This window comes from Arachis duranensis, chromosome 4 (genome assembly GCF_000817695.3).
Source record: "Arachis duranensis cultivar V14167 chromosome 4, aradu.V14167.gnm2.J7QH, whole genome shotgun sequence".
Taxonomy (NCBI): Eukaryota; Viridiplantae; Streptophyta; class Magnoliopsida; order Fabales; family Fabaceae; genus Arachis; species Arachis duranensis.
Genome location: NC_029775.3, coordinates 63,409,545 through 63,420,517, shown reverse-complemented (window position 1 = coordinate 63,420,517; position 10,973 = coordinate 63,409,545). Strand labels below are relative to the sequence as shown.

At 40.3% G+C, this 10,973-nt stretch overlaps 1 non-coding gene across 1 annotated transcript; it reads right to left on the bottom strand.

Moving 5' to 3' along the window:
* Positions 1-6,887: 6,887 nt before the first annotated feature.
* On the bottom strand, positions 6,888-6,995 carry LOC127747345 (small nucleolar RNA R71). Its single transcript, XR_008009145.1, has one exon. It is a non-coding gene; the product is annotated as a small nucleolar RNA R71 (small nucleolar RNA).
* Positions 6,996-10,973: the final 3,978 nt, after the last annotated feature.

The window sequence follows — 10,973 nt, the reverse complement described above, 5'->3', positions numbered from 1 at the left end:
ATATCTTAGAACAAGAATAAGCTGAATTGAATAGAAGAACAATAGTAATTGCATTAATACTCGAGGTACAGCAGAGCTCCACACCTTAATCTATGGTGTGTAGAAACTCCACCGTTGAAAATACATAAGTGATAATGGTGATCATTGGCTTCAGCCCCAGAGAGGGAACCAGAAGAACCAAGATGAAAACACAATAGCAAAAGGTCCTATTTATAGAGAACTAGTAGCTTAGGGTTTACAAAAATGAGTAAATGACATAAAAATCCACTTCCGGGCCCACTTGGTGTGTGCTTGGGCTGAGCATTGAAGCTTTCATGTGTAGAGACTTTTCTTGGAGTTAAACGCCAGCTTTTGTGCTAGTTTGGGCGTTTAACTCCTACTTTTGTGCCAGTTCTGGCGTTAAACGCGGGGCAGTCTTGAGCTGATTTGGAACGCCATTTTGGGCCATCAAATCTCGGCAAAGTATGGACTATTATATATTGCTGGAAAGCCCAAGATGTCTACTTTCTAACGCAATTGAGAGCGCGCCAATTGGGCTTTGGTAGCTCTAGAAAATCCACTTTGACTGCAGGGATGTCAGAATCCAACAGCATCTGCAATTATTTTTCAGCCTCTGAATCAGATTTTTGCTCAGGTCCCTCAATTTCAGCCAGAAAATACCTGAAATCACAGAAAAACACACAAACTCATAATAAAGTCCAGAAAAGTAAATTTTAAATAAAAACTAATAAAAATATAATAAAAACTAACTAAAACAAACTAAAAACATACTAAAAACAATACCAAAAAGCGTATAAATTATCCGCTCATCACAACACCAAACTTAAATTGTTGCTTGTCCCCAACCAACTGAAAATCAAATAGGATAAAAAGAAGTGAATATACTATAGACTCCAAATTATCAATGAAACTTAGCTCCAATTAGATGAGTGGGACTAGTAGCTTTTTGCCTTTGAACAGTTTTGGCATCTCACTTTATCCTTTGATGTTCAGAATGATTGGCATCTATAGGAACTCAGAATTCAGATAGTGTTACTGATTCTCCTGGTTAAGTATGTTGATTCTTGAACACAGCTACTTTATGAGTCTTGGCCGTGGCCCAAAGCACTCTGTTTTCCAGTATTACCACCGGATACATACATGCCACAGACACATAACTGGGTGAACCTTTTCAGATTGTGACTCAGCTTTGCTAGAGTCCCCAATTAGAGGTGTCCAGGGTTCTTAAGCACACTCTTTTTACTTTGGATCACGACTTTAACCGCCCAGTCTCAAGTTTTCACTTGACACCTTAACGCCACAAGCATATGGTTAGGGACAACTTGGTTTAGCCGCTTAGGCCAGGATATTATTCCTGTAGGCCCTCCTATCCACTGATTCTCAAAGCCTTGGATCCTTTTTATTACCCTTGCCTTTTGGTTTAAAGGGCTATTGGCTTTTTCTACTTGCTTTTTCTTTCTCTCTCTCTTTTTTTTTAACTTTGAATTCACTGCTTTTTCTTGCTTCAAGAATCATTTTTATGATTTTTCAGATCCTCAATAACATTTCTCCTATTTCATCATTCTTTCAAGAGCCAACAATTTTAACATTCATGTACAACAAATTCAAAAGACATATGCACTGTTCAAGCATACATTCAGAAAACAAAAAGTATTGTCACCACATCAAAATAATTAAGCTAGTTTTAAGGATGAATTCGAAATCATGTACTTCTTGTTCTTTTGTAATAAAAACATTTTTCATTTAAGAAAGGTGATGGATTCATAGGACATTCATAACTTTAAGGCATGGGCACTAAGACACTAATGATCATAAGACACAATCATAAATAAACCATGAAGCATAATTTTTGAAAAACAGAAAAATAAAGAACAAGGAGATTAAAGAATGGGTCCACCTTAGTGATGGCGGCTTGTTCTTCCTCTTGAAGATCTTATGGAGTGCTTAAACTCCTTAATGTCTCTTCCTTGCCTTTGTTGCTCCTCTCTCATGATTCTTTGATCTTCTCTAATTTCATGGAGGAGGATGAAATGTTCTTGGTGCTCCACCCTTAGTTGTCCCATGTTGGAACTCAATTCTCCTAGGGAGGTGTTGATTTGCTCCCAATAGTTTTGTGGAGGAAAGTGCATCCCTTGAGGCATCACAAGGATTTCATGATGAGGAATTTCCTCATGTCCATGAGTGGGATATCTTGTTTGCTCCATCCTGTTCTTAGTGATGGGCATGTCCTCATCAATGAGGATGTCTCCCTCTATGTTAATTCCAACTGAATTACAGAGGTGACAAATGAGATGAGGGAAAGCTAACCTTACCAAGGTAGAGGACTTGTCCGCCACCTTATAAAGTTCTTAGGATATAACCTCATGATCTTCTACTTCCTCTCCAATCATGATGCTATGAATCATGATAGCCCGGTCTATAGTAACTTCGGACCGGTTGCTAGTGGGAATGATTGAGTGTTGGATAAACTCCAACCATCCCCTAGCCACAGGCTTGAGGTCATGCCTTCTTAGTTGAACCGGCTTCCCTCTTGAATCTCTCTTCCATTGAGCGCTCTCTTCACAAATATCTATGAGGACTTGGTCAAACCTTTGATCAAAGTTGACCCTTCTAGTGTAGGGGTGTTCATCTCCTTGCATCATGGGCAAGTTGAATGCCAACCTTACATTTTCTGGACTAAATTCTAAGCATTTCCCCCGAACCATTGTAAGCCAATTCTTTGGGTCCGGGTTCACACTTTGATAATGGTTCTTGGTGATCCATGCATTGGCATAGAACTCTTGAACCATTAAGATTCCGACTTGTTGAATGGGGTTGGTAAGAACTTCCCAACCTCTTCTTTGGATCTCATGTCGGATCTCCGGATATTCACTCTTTTTGAGTTTTGAAAGGGACCTCGGGGATCACCTTCTTCATGGCCACAACTTCATAGAAGTGGTCTTGATGCACCATTGAGATGAATCTCTCCATCTCTCATGACTCGGAGGTGGAAGCTTTTGCCTTCTTTTTCCTCTTTCTAGAGGTTTCTCCAGCCTTAGGTGCCATAAATGGTTATGGAAAAATAAAAAGCAACGCTTTTACCACACCAAAACTTAGAAGGTTTGCTCGTCCTCGAGCAAAAGAGGAAAGAAAAGAGTACAAGAAGAGGAAATAGAGGAGATGGAGGGGGAGAAGTAGTGTTTAGGTTGTGTGAAAATGAAGGAGTGAAGTAGGGTTTATATAGGGGTGGAGAAAGGGGTAGGGTTCGGCCATTATGGGTGTGTTTGGGAGGGAAAGTAGTTTGAATTTGGATGGTGAGGTAGGTGGGGTTTTATGAAGGATGGATGTGATTGATGAAGAGAATGGTGGGATTTGATAGGTGAGGGGTTTTTGGGGAAGAGGTATTGAGGTGATTAGTGAATGGGTGAAGAAGAGAGAGAGTGGTAGGGTAGGTGGGGATCCTGTGGGGTCCTCAGATCCTGAGGTGTCAAGGATAACTCATCCCTGCACCAAGTGGCGTGCAAAACGCCCCTTCTGCCAATCCTGGCATTAAACGCCGGGCTGCTATCCTTTTCTGGCGTTTAACACCAGCTTCTTGCCCATTCCTGGCGTTGAACGCCAGTCTGGTGCCTGATGAGCGGATAATTTATACGTTTTTTGGCATTGCTTTTAGTATGCTTTTTAGTATGTTTTAGTTTGTTTTTATTATATTTTTATTAGTTTTTATTTAAAATTCACTTTTCTGGACTTTACCATGAGTTTGTGTGTTTTTCTGTGATTTCAGGTATTTTCTGGCTAAAATTGAGGGACCTGAGCAAAAATCTGATTCAGAGGCTGAAAAGGGCTGCAGATGCTGTTGGATTCTGACCTCCCTGCACTCAAAGTGGATTTTTTGGAGCTATAGAAGCCAATTGGTGCGCTCTTAATTGCGTTGGAAAGTAGACATCCAGGGCTTTCCAGCAATATATAATAGTCCATACTTTGCCCTAGATTTGATGGCCCAAACAGGCGTTCCAAGTCAGCTTCAGAATTCCCGGTGTTAAACGCCGGAACTGGCACAAAAGTGGGAGTTAAATGCCCAAACTGGCACAAAAGCTGGCATTTAACTCCAAGAAAAGTCTTTACACATGAAAGCTTCAATGCTCAGCCCAAGCACACACCAAGTGGGCCCAAAAGTGGATTTTTACGTCATTTACTCATTTCTGTAAACCCTAGGCTACTAGTTCTCTATAAATAGGACCTTTTGCTATTGTATTTAGAGAATCTTTCAATCTTGGAATCTTGCAATCTTCGGATCATCTTTTGATCATGTTTTTATGATTGAACCCTCTTTGGGAGGCTGGCTATTCGGCCATGCCTAGACCTTGTTCTTATGTATTTTCAATGGTAGAGTTTCTACACACCCTAGATTAAGGTGTGGAGCTCGGCTGTACCTCAAGTATTAATGCAATTACTATTATTCTTCTATTCAATTCAGCTTATTCTTGTTCTAAGATATCACTTGTTCCTCAACTTGATAAATGTGATGATCCGTGACACTCATCATCATTCTCACCTATGAACGTGTGCCTGACAACCACCTCCGTTCTACCTTAGATTGAGTGGATATCTCTTGGATTCCTTAATCAGAATCTTCGTGGTATAAGCTAGAATCCATTGGCGGCCATTCTTGAGAATCCGGAAGGTCTAAACCTTGTCTGTGGTATTCTGAGTAGGATTCAAGGATTGAATGACTGTGACGAGCTTCAAACTCGCGATTGTGGGGCGTTAGTGACAGACGCAAAAGAATCATTGGATTCTATTCCGACATGATCGAGAACCGACAGATGAATAGCCGTGCTGTGACAGAGCGCGTTGAACATTTTCACTTAGAGGACGGGACTGTAGCCATTGACAACGGTGATACCCAACATACAACTTGCCATGGAAAGGAGTAAGAAGGATTGCAAGAAAACAATAGGAAAGCAGAGAGACGAAAGGGACAAAGCATCTCGATACGCTTATCTGAAATTCTCACCAATGAATTACATAAGTATCTTTATCTTTATTTTATGTTTTATTCATCTTTTAATTATCAATCCTCCATAACCATTTGAATCTGCCTGACTGAGATTTACAAGATGACCATAGCTTGCTTCATACCAACAATCTCCGTGGGATCAACCCTTACTCGCGTAAGGTTTATTACTTGGACGACCCAGTGCACTTGCTGGTTAGTTGTGTGAAGTTGTGATAAAGAGTTGAGATTGCAATTGAGCGTACCATGTTAATAGTATTCAAACTTGTCATATGCATTCTCAATTTGTTAGTGTCAATAGTATACAAACTTCTAAGTTTGGTGTCTTGCATGCATTGTTTATTTGATCTTAGTGGCATTTCGATTATTCTTCATCATTAAAAAATTCAAAAAATTTTTAATTTGTGTCTTTTCAAGTCAATAATACAGAGAATTGAAGATTCAGAACATGCAGCAGAGAAATTACACAGAAAAAGCTGAGCGTTCAAAACGCCTAGTGAAGAAGGAAAACTGGCGTTTAAATGCCAGCCAGGGTACCTGGCTGGGCGTTTAACGCCCAAAAGTGTAGCATTTTGGGCATTAAACGCCAGAATGGATACCATTCTGGGCGTTTAACGCCAGGATGATACAAGAGGGAAGATTTTGTTTTTAATTCAAATTCTTTTCAAGTTTTCATAATTTTTCAAAATCAAATCTTTTTCAAACCATATCTTTTCAATCATATATTTTCAAAATCAATTTATTTCCATTCTCAAAAATACTTGCCTACAATTAATGATTTGATTCAACATTTCAAGTATGTTGCCTTTTCTGTTAAGAAAGGTTTAATGTTTGAATCATATCCTTTAAATTTCTTGTTAGCCAAGTCATTAATTTTAAAAATCAAATCTTTTTAAATTGTTTCTCAATCATATCTTTTCAATCATATCTTTTTAAAACCATAACTCTTCAATCATATAAACCATAACTTTTCAAATCATATATTTTAATCACATCTTTTTCAAAATAGTTTTCAATCATAATCTTTTTGATTTCTAGTTCAAAATCTTTTTCAAAAATCACTTTATTTCTTTCCCAACTTTAATTTTCGAAAATCATTCTTCAAATTTTCAAAATTTCTTCAAAATCTTTTAGTTTATTTTTGAAAATTCTTCCCCTCTTCTTACATCCTTCTATTTAAGGACTAACACTCCTCCACTATCAACAATTCGAACCCTATCTCTCTTGATAAGTTCGAATTCTTCTTCTTCTACCTCCTCCTTCTATTCTTCTTTTCCTCTGACATCTCAAGGAATCTCTATACTGTGACATAGAGGATTCCATATTTTCTTGTTCTCTTCTCTTTCATATGAGTAGGAGCAAAGACAAAAGCATTCTTGCTGAGGCTGACCCTGAACCTGAAAGGACCTTGAAGCGAAAGCTAAGAGAAGCTAAAGCACTACTCTCTGTAGAGGACCTAACAGAAATCTTCAAACAAGAAGAAGACATGGTAGCCGAAAACAACAACAATGCCAACAATGCAACGAAGGTGCTGGGTGACTTTGCTGCACCTACTCCCGACTTCTATGGGAGAAGCATCTCTATCCCTGCCATTGGAGCAAACAACTTTGAGCTTAAGCCTCAATTAGTTTCTTTAATGCAACAGAATTGCAAGTTCCATGGACTTCCATTGGAAGATCCTCATCAGTTTTTAGTTGAATTCTTGCAAATCTGTGACACTGTCAAGACCAATGGGGTTGACCCTGAGGTCTACAGACTTATGCTATTCCCTTTTGTTGTAAGAGACAGAGATAGGATATGGTTAGACTCACAACCTAAAGAAAGCCTGAACTCTTGGGAAAAGCTAGTCAATGCCTTCTTGGCAAAGTTCTTTCCACCTCAAAAATTGAGTAAGCTTAGAGTGGAAGTCCAAACCTTCAGACAGAAGGAAGGTGAATCCCTCTATGAAGCTTGGGAAAGATACAAACAATTGATCAGAAAGTGTCCTTCCGACATGCTTTTTGAATGGAGCATCATAGGTATCTTTTATGATGGTCTGTCTGAACTGTTCAAGATGTCATTGGACAGCTCTGCTAGAGGATCTCTTCATCTGAAGAAGACACCTGTAGAAGCTCAAGAACTCATTGAAATAGTTGCAAGTAACCAATTCATGTACACTTCTGAAGGGAATCCTGTGAACAATGGGACGAATCAGAAGAAAGGAGTTCTTGAGATTGATACTCTGAATGCCATATTGGCTCAGAACAAAATATTAACTCAGCAAGTCAATATGATTTCTCAAAGTCTGTCTAGAATGGAAGCTGCACCAGGCAGTACTAAGGACGCTTCATCTGAAGAAGAAGCTTATGATCCTGAGAACCCATCAATGAAAGAGGTGAATTGCGTAGGAGAACCCTATGGAAACACCTATAATCCTTCATGGAGAAATCATCCAAATCTCTCATGGAAGGATCAACAGAGACCTCAACAAGGTTTCAACAACAATAATGGTGGAAGAAACAGGTTTAGCAATGGCAAGCCTTTTCCATCATCTTCTCAGCAACAGACAGAGAATTCTAAGCAGAGCCACTCTAACTTAGCAACCATGTTCTCTGATCTAATCAAAACCACTCAAAGTTTCATGACTGAAACAAGGTTTAGTCTCTGATATGTCAAAGGCCACTTTCAGTTTCATGAGTGAAACAAGATCCTCCATCAGAAATCTGGAGGCACAAGTGGGCCAGCTGAGTAAGAAAGTCATTGAAACTCCTTCTAGTATTCTTTCAAGCAATACAGAAGAGAATCCAAAAGGAGAGTGTAAGGCCATCAACATGGCCGAATTTGGAGAGGAGGAAGAGGCAGTGATCGCCACTGAGGAAGACCTCAATGGACGTCCACTGGCCTCCAATGAGTTCCCTCATGAGGAACCATGGGAATTTGAGGCTCACACTGAGACCATAGAGATTCCATTGGATTTAGTTCTACCATTCACGAGCTCAGAGTATTCTTCCTCTGAAGAGGAAGAAGATGTCACCAAAGAGCAAGTTGCTAAGTACCTTGGAGCAATCATGAAGCTAAATGACAAGTTATTTGGTAATGAGACTTGGGAGGATGAACCCCCTTTGCTCACCAAAGAACTGGATGACTTGACTAGGCAGAGATTACCTCAAAGAGACAGGACCCTGGGAAGTTCTCAATACCTTGTACATTAGGCACCATGACCTTTGAGAAGGCTCTGTGTGACCTAGGGTCAAGCATAAACCTCATGCCTCTCTCTGTAATGAAGAAGCTAGGGATCTTTGAGGTACAAGCTGCAAGAATCTCACTACAGATGGCAGACAATTCAAGAAAACAAGCTTATGGACTTGTAGAGGATGTTCTGGTAAAGATTGAAGACCATTACATCCCTGTTGATTTCATAGTCCTAGAGACTAGGAAGTGCATAGATGAATCCATCATCCTTGGCAGACCCTTCCTAGCCACAGCAAAGGCTGTGATTGATGTTGACAGAGGAGAATTGATCATTCAAGTGAATGAAGAATCCTTTGTGTTTAAGGCTCAAGGAGATCCCTCTGTAACCATGGAGAGGAAGCATGAAGAGCTTCTCTCAAAACAGAGTCAAACAGAGCCCCCACAGTCAAACTCTAAGTTTGGTGTTGGGAGGCCACAACCAAATTCTAGGTTTGGTGTTTAACCCCCACATTCAAACTCTAAGTTTGGTGTTAGAAGGTTCCAACATTACTCTGAACATCTGTGAGGCTCCATGAGGGCCCACTGTCAAGCTACTGACATTAAAGAAGCGCTTGTTGGGAGGCAACCCAATGTTATATTTATCTATTTTCCATTGTTATTTTATGTTTTCTATAGGTTGATGATCATGTGAAGTCACAAAAACAATTAAAAAAGCAAAAATAGAATGAAAAACAGAAAGAAAAGCAGCACACCCTAGAAGAAGAGCTTGTTGGCGTTTAAACGCCAGTAAGGGCAGCAAATGGGCGTTTAACGTCCAGTCTGGCACCAGACTGGCGTTTAACGCCAGAAAGGGGCACCAGGCTGGCGTTTCACGCCAAAAAGGGCAGCAGCCCGATGTTTAATGCCAAGATTGGCAGAAAGGGTGTTTTTCAGGTCACTTGGTGCAAGGATGAGCTATCCTTGACACCTCAGGATCTGTGGACCCCACAGGATCCCCATCTACCCCACCACTCTCTCTTTTCTTCACCCATTCACCAATCACCTATCATTATTTTCACCACTCACATCCATCCTTCATAAAGCCCCACCTACCCCACCATCCAAATTCAAACCACTTTCCCTCCCAAACCCACCCATAATGGCCGAACCCTACCCCTCTTTCCACCCTTATATAAACCCTTCTTCACTCCTTCATTTTCACACAACCTAAACACTACTTCTCCCCCTTGGCTGAACCACAAAGCCCCCTCCATCTCCTCCATTTTCTTCTTCTTCTCCTTTCTTTCTTCTTTTGCTCGAGGACGAGCAAACCTTCTAAGTTTGGTGTGGTAAAAGTGTTGCTTTTTGTTTTTCCATAACCATTTATGGCACCTAAGGCTGGAGAAACATCTAGAAAGAGGAAAGGAAAGGCAAAAGCTTCCACCTTCGAGTCATGGGAGATGGAGAGATTCATCTCAAGGGTGCATCAAGACCACTTCTATGAAGTTGTGGCCATGAAGAAGGTGATCCCCGAGGTCCCTTTCAAACCCAAAAAGAGTGAATATCCGGAGATCCAACATGAGATCCGAAGAAGAGGTTGGGAAGTTCTTACCAACCCCATTCAACAAGTTAGAATCTTAATGGTTCAAGAGTCCTATGCCAATGCATGGATCACCAAGAACCTTGATCAAAGTGTGAACCTAGACCCAAAGAATTGGCTTACAATGGTTCGGGGGAAATGCTTAGATTTTAGTCCGAAAAATGTAAGGTTGGCATTCAACTTGCCCATGATGCAAGGAGATGAACACCCCTACACTAGAAGGGTCAACTTTGATCAAAGGTTGAACCAAGTCCTCATAGACATTTGTGAAGAGGGCGCTCAATGGAAGAGAGATTCAAGAGGGAAGCCGGTTCAACTGAGAAGGCATGACCTCAAGCTCGTGGCTAGGGGATGGTTGGAGTTTATCCAACGCTCAATCATTCCACTAGCAACCGGTCCGAAGCTACTATAGACCGGGCTATCATGATTCATAGCATCATGATTGGAGAGGAAGTAGAAGTTCATGAGGTTATATCCCAAGAACTTTATAAGGTGGCGGACAAGTCCTCTACCTTGTCAAGGTTAGCCTTCCCTCATCTCATTTGTCACCTCTGTAATTCAGTTGGAATTAACATAGAGGGAGACATCCTCATTGATGAGGACAAGCCCATCACTAAGAAGAGGATGGAGCAAACAAGATATCCCACTCATGGACATGAGGAAATTCCTCATCATGAAATCCTTGAGATGCCTCAAGGGATGAACTTTCCTCCACAAAACTATTGGGAGCAAATCAACACCTCCCTAGGAGAATTGAGTTCCAACATGGGACAACTAAGGGTGGAGCACCAAGAACATTCCATCCTCCTCCATGAAATTAGAGAAGATCAAAGAATCATGAGAGAGGAGCAACAAAGGCAAGGAAGAGACATTAAGGAGTTTAAGCACTCCATAAGATCTTCAAGAGGAAGAACAAGCCGCCATCACTAAGGTGGACCCATTCTTTAATCTCCTTGTTCTTTATTTTTCTATTTTTCAAAAATTATGCTTTATGGTTTATTTTTATTTGTGTCTTATGATCATTAGTGTCTTAGTGCCTATGCCTTAAAGTTATGAATGTCCTATGAATCCATCACCTTTCTTAAATGAAAAATGTTCTTAATTGAAAAAGAGAAAAATTGCATGAATTTCAAATTTTATAACAGATTAATTATTTTGATGTGGTGGCAATACTTTTGATTTCTGAATGTATGCTTGACAGTGCATAATGTCTTTTGAATTTGTTGT